Source organism: Bubalus kerabau, chromosome 16 (genome assembly GCF_029407905.1).
Source record: "Bubalus kerabau isolate K-KA32 ecotype Philippines breed swamp buffalo chromosome 16, PCC_UOA_SB_1v2, whole genome shotgun sequence".
Classification (NCBI taxonomy): domain Eukaryota; kingdom Metazoa; phylum Chordata; class Mammalia; order Artiodactyla; family Bovidae; genus Bubalus; species Bubalus kerabau.
The window spans coordinates 48,623,174-48,628,384 of record NC_073639.1 but is presented as its reverse complement, the minus strand read 5'-3'; positions in this window follow the sequence as shown (position 1 = coordinate 48,628,384).

The following is a 5,211-nucleotide window of genomic DNA, read 5'->3' as shown; positions in this document are numbered from 1 at the left end:
CCACTGCCTGACGGCGCCGCGCCCGGGGTCAGCTGGGGCGGGGCCGGATCCGCACTCGCGAGACAGGGCGCTTGATCCCTTGCCGGCGCCCGGCGGCTCCACAAGGGAGCGCGGCCTCTATCGCCGCGCCTTCAGACTCCGGGCGCGTGAGGGCGTGGTCGGGCAGTGGCGCGGGCAGCCGGCACGCGGGGTCCTCGGGCAGGCAGACGGCCCCCCAGGGGCGGGTCCGAAGACGGGTCCACAGATGCCTGAGGCCCGGGCCTGGAGCTCTAGAAAGAGGTTGTCTAGGCGCTGGCAGGTTTCCGAGCGAGTCCCTGGGGTCAGGGAGGAGGTTGTGCTGGGGGTTCAGGCCAGGCCCGGGTTCCAGTCGCGGTGGAACCACAAATGAACCGCTCTGGTTTCTCTTTTGCGCTAGACGGAAACACGGCTGCTTTGCGGTTCAAAGCGACCAAATTCCTACAGGCTAGCTCCTGGTATTTTACTTACTGACATACTTTCAAACAAGGTTTCTGACAGCTCGTGATTCTAGAAGACAAGTTTCTCCGTGCACTTTCCAGCTGCAGCATGACTCTGTTACCGAGTTGAAGCTTGCTCTGCTCGCGCAAGGCAGGCCCGATGAGTCCAAGAGAGGAGGTGTAGTGGCAAGGATTTATTTGGAGAGCTGTCTGACTGAGAAGATGGCCGACTAAAGTCTCAAAGTAACCATCTTGTCGGAGTCTGGATGGCATGTTTTTTTCATATAGGCAGAGAGAGAGAATTAATGAGGAACTAAAGTCAAAAGGCAGAATAGAGAGGGAGAGGTAATGAGGTAGTAAAAAGGGCCATCAGTCTTGCAAAACATCTCTGGAAAAGGCCAGTCTTTGGAAGGGATGTGTTAATCTCTTCTCCCTTGCAGCCATGCACAGGTGGGCGGGGTCAGATTATCTATGAGCTGAACAAACCCACTTTAACAGGCAGAGGAACAGGGTCCTTTGAGGTGTGCCATTTATGTATGATTATAATAACAGCAACAAAAAGTAAGTCAAATAAACAGTTCCAGCATGGAGTCAGAATTGGTTCTCTGCAACAACTCCTCTTAACTTGGCAGCAGACTCATGTCTGCATTTGGCTTGTCTGGCTTATCTGACTTGGGTTACTTTCTTAGCCAGTGTAGGTTACTTTCTCACCATCCTATTCCTGGAGACACCCACAGCTTCCCAGACACAGATGAACAGCTGTACCTAAGGTGACCAGGTGACCCCATTCACTGGACTTCCGCGCAGATGGACAGGCAGGGGAGTGGTGGCTGCAGGCAGGGGAGGGGCTGACTATACAGTGGCTTAGGCAATTTTAGTGACTGGTGGAAGCATCAGTCTTAATGGTGGGGTCACACAACTATGCTTGTCAAAACTCTCAGGCATGTACAATAAAAAGGCGAATTTTACTGTAATTTATACATTTTCTTTTTAAATTAAAAAAACCTAAAGAAATAAAATTGACTTCCTTGGTTAAAATAATTAATTGGACAGTACTAACAGTCAATTGAGCACAACAATTGAAGAGTCAGTGAATTTGAGAATGGGTGAAGTCCAAATTAAACCCACAATGGTACTGCTTTCCACCCACCAGGAATGGTTAAAATTAGAAGACTGACCGTATCAAATGTTGGTGAGGATGTGGGGCCTTTTTAGAATTCTCATACACTGCTGGTAGGAGTGTAAAATGAATCAACCACTTTGAAAACCACGAAGCAGTTTCTAGTGAAGTTAAATGTATGCCTCCCTGTGGTTCAGCAGTGCGGCCCTGGGTGTGAAAAATGAAAGTTCTCAGAATGTTCACAGCAGCTTTATTCAGAATAGCCAAGCAAGAAACACCCAGCTGTTTGGGTAAACCCCAGAAGAATGGATAAACAAATTTAGAATCGTCATATGATAATCCTGCACAGAGATTTATTATTAGCTACAAGGTGGCTGAATCAAAACACTCCTAAGAATGCCACACAAAAACAATACTGCACAATTCTATTTATAAGAGGCTCAAGCTCAAGGCAAAGCTTCTGGTGATAGAAATCGGACCAGGGATTGCCTCTGAGTGGGGTGGTGAGCTGGGACGGACGTGAGGGACTTCCACTGTGTGAAGTGCTCTGCATCTTACTTGTGTTGACAGGAATACCGGTACACATTTGATTGACATTTGTCAAAACTCACCAAAATATATACTTAAAATCTGTGCCTATTTTAGCATATATTTTGTCTACATTTAAAAAGGAATAGGGACTTCCCTGGTGGTTCAGTAGTTAAGACTCGGGGCTTCTACTGCAGGGTGCTGGTTTGATCCCTGGTAAGGGAACTAGGATTCCACATGCCACAGGGTGCAGCCACTAAAACAACCATATCTGAAATGGGATAAAGAGCACCGTGTTAGATGAGGTCTTACCTTATATTCTCTTTAATTTCTGAGTACCTGAGGATGGATCTCTATCCCCAGCCTCTCCTCAGACTTGACGTTTCTGAGTCTGTGACTTTGTTCAGTGATGAGAACTCCAAGCACTGGGTCAGACCGCCCCTGCCTGCCAGGTAACTTTAGGTGAATTCTTTAATTTCCCTGTGTTGTGTTTTGTGTTTTTTTTTTTTTTTTTTGGGGGGGGGGATAAAATAGAATGATAATTGCACTGTCTCAGAGATAAGGATTAAGAAGTGCCAGGCTCTTGCTATAGTGCAAGACTTTATAAACACTAGCTGTTACTACCACTTCTATCATACTTTTTAAAAGTTATAAAAGTTATATATATGACTTTAAGGGCTTCCCCAATGGTAAAGAATCTACCTGCAATGCAGGAGACATGAAAGCAAGGGTTTGAACCCTGGGTAGGGATGATCCCCTGGAGAAGGAATTGGCAACCCACTCCAGACATGGCTCTTCCATGGACAAAAGAGCCAGTCCATGGGATCAAAAAGAGTTGGACATGACGGAGCAACCGAGCACGCACACAAGCGGTAACAGTATCAGCCTCCTTTGTGAGGGATTTTGTTATAGTAATCATAAATCCCAGTGATTCAGAGCAGAGAGGACTGATTTGAGAGATGGTGTATGCTGATAGAGGCTGTTGCCAGTAGCATCCATTCTCTTAATAACAGAAGTCCCTGCTGGAGCTGGACACACTTTTGTCCAGCTAAACACACATCCTGTGGCCCAGTGACTAAGCGGAGGCAGCAGACAGTGTACACTGCTAGGGAGTGGTACCTTGGATGAGGGTATGCAATATGCCTTCCTTTTGGGAAATGAAGACAGGAAGTGGGACCTGGAGCAGCTATCCTAGACCGCAGGTGGGGCTGGAGGTTAGAAGGCACCAGAAGCTGCCCTGATTATCAGTTCTGTTTTACTGCTCCAGCTGTTTCACTGCTCGGGCTGTTTCGTGAAAGAGAAACTTCTCTCATTTAAGCCACTAAATTTCAGGGTCTCATAGAAGCTTTACCAGCCTAACAAGTATCTTAATACCAGGATTTTCTGTGGAATCCAGCTAACAATAGGAATCCTCTTACGGCTAGATCCTCCTAACTGCCATCTAATGCAGTCTACGGTCCATTAAACTAGACTGGATGGTGTGGGGGTGGGGGTGGTGGTACACAATTCCACTGTTAAAAGAAGCCAACACTGTATTGGCCACTATTCACCTTTGAGGTAGAAATGAATTTGAGATGTAAATTCCTATAGGTAAAAGTGGATTTCTACAAATGAAGAGAAAATTAAGTTTAAGAGACTTGGTCTTTTGGGAGAGGAGCTGGTTTAATCTAATTCATGATTGCAGTTTGTCTCCTACCCTGATCCCTACCTCCATTTTTCTTTTTTAAAAAAGATTAATTTGTTTTTGGCAGTGCTGGGTGTTTGTTGCTGCATGGACTTTTCTCTAGTTGTGGTGAGCAGGGGCTACTCTGTAGTTGCGGTGCTCGGGCTTCTCATTGCGGTGGCTTCTCTTGTGAGCACGGGCTCTAGGCACTTGGGCTTTAGGGGTTGCAGTGCATGGCTTCAGTGGTTGCAGTTCCTGGGCTCTGAGAGCACAGGCTCAAAAGTTGTGGTGCAAGGGCTTAGTTGTTACATAGCACGTAGGACCTGGACCAGAGATCAAACCTGTGCCTCCTGCATTGCCAAGTGGACTCTTTACCACTGACCCCCCAGGGAACCCCCAGGTAAGCCCTCAACAAAAGTTGACCCAGGTCTATTTTCTGCTTACCTGTCACATCACGAGGGGACAGCCTGGTGTTCCAGTCTCCTACATGTAACTGCCCACAACCCTTCTCAGCTCCAATGACTTCCCAGTGGTTGTGTCCCATCTGCCCCAGTGGGGTGATTACACCTCATCAGATGCTAGCCATCAGGCTTCTTCCTCCTGCAGAGCTGGTTTTGAATAGCTCTGGGAAGCATGTGACTGCCCAGCCTGACATGTGGTTACTGATCAAAAAGGCAAGGCAGTGGCAGTTCGCTACAAGGGGAGTGGGCGAGTTGTCCAAGCAGGGCCCAGGGCACTCTGACCTGTTGTGGGCATTTGGACTGGCCAAGGCAGGCTGGGTCATGTCGCATTAACAGGTCACCCCCAGTCTCCAGGGACTTGAGAGAACAGGTTCACTGTTGCTGCCACCTGCCACCCATTGTGGGTCAGCTGCTGGTACCGTCACTCAGGTGTTCATGCTGACTGGGAGTACCACCCGAGGACGAGGCTGTGACCTTAGGAAAGGATTTGCAGCAGGTGGCCAATGTTGTGCACTGTCTCTCCGGCTCGGGGAGCTGAGCCTGCCATCTTGCTGTGCGTGTGTCTAGGGAGGCAGAGGAGGACAGCACTGGTGAGGGCTCTGGAGTCTGGTCAAAGCTCCACCGAGACGCGAGAGAGGCCAATCAGGGTCATGTGTATAGAACTTAGTCCTGCAGGACAGCAGGCCACCTGCAGGGCTAGCAAGCATGTGTTCCAGGTAGCAGAGCAAGGAGGATGCCTCTGAAGGCCTGGACACCATCACAGGGCTGGGTCTATAGCTAAGCCAGGTTCTGAGCTGATGCGGAGAAGGAAGGGGGCATGAAGCAGAGACCTGGGCTGTGAAGGAGCTGTGGGCTGGGCCAGACCAGCGAGGAGACCCTGAGGGTTAGGAGGCCAGGGGGACTCTATCACTGTCAGTCAGTCAAGGGAAGGGGCTGTTTTCTGGATGAAGGCGAGCCCTTTGGCTTTCAACACACCAAGGCTCA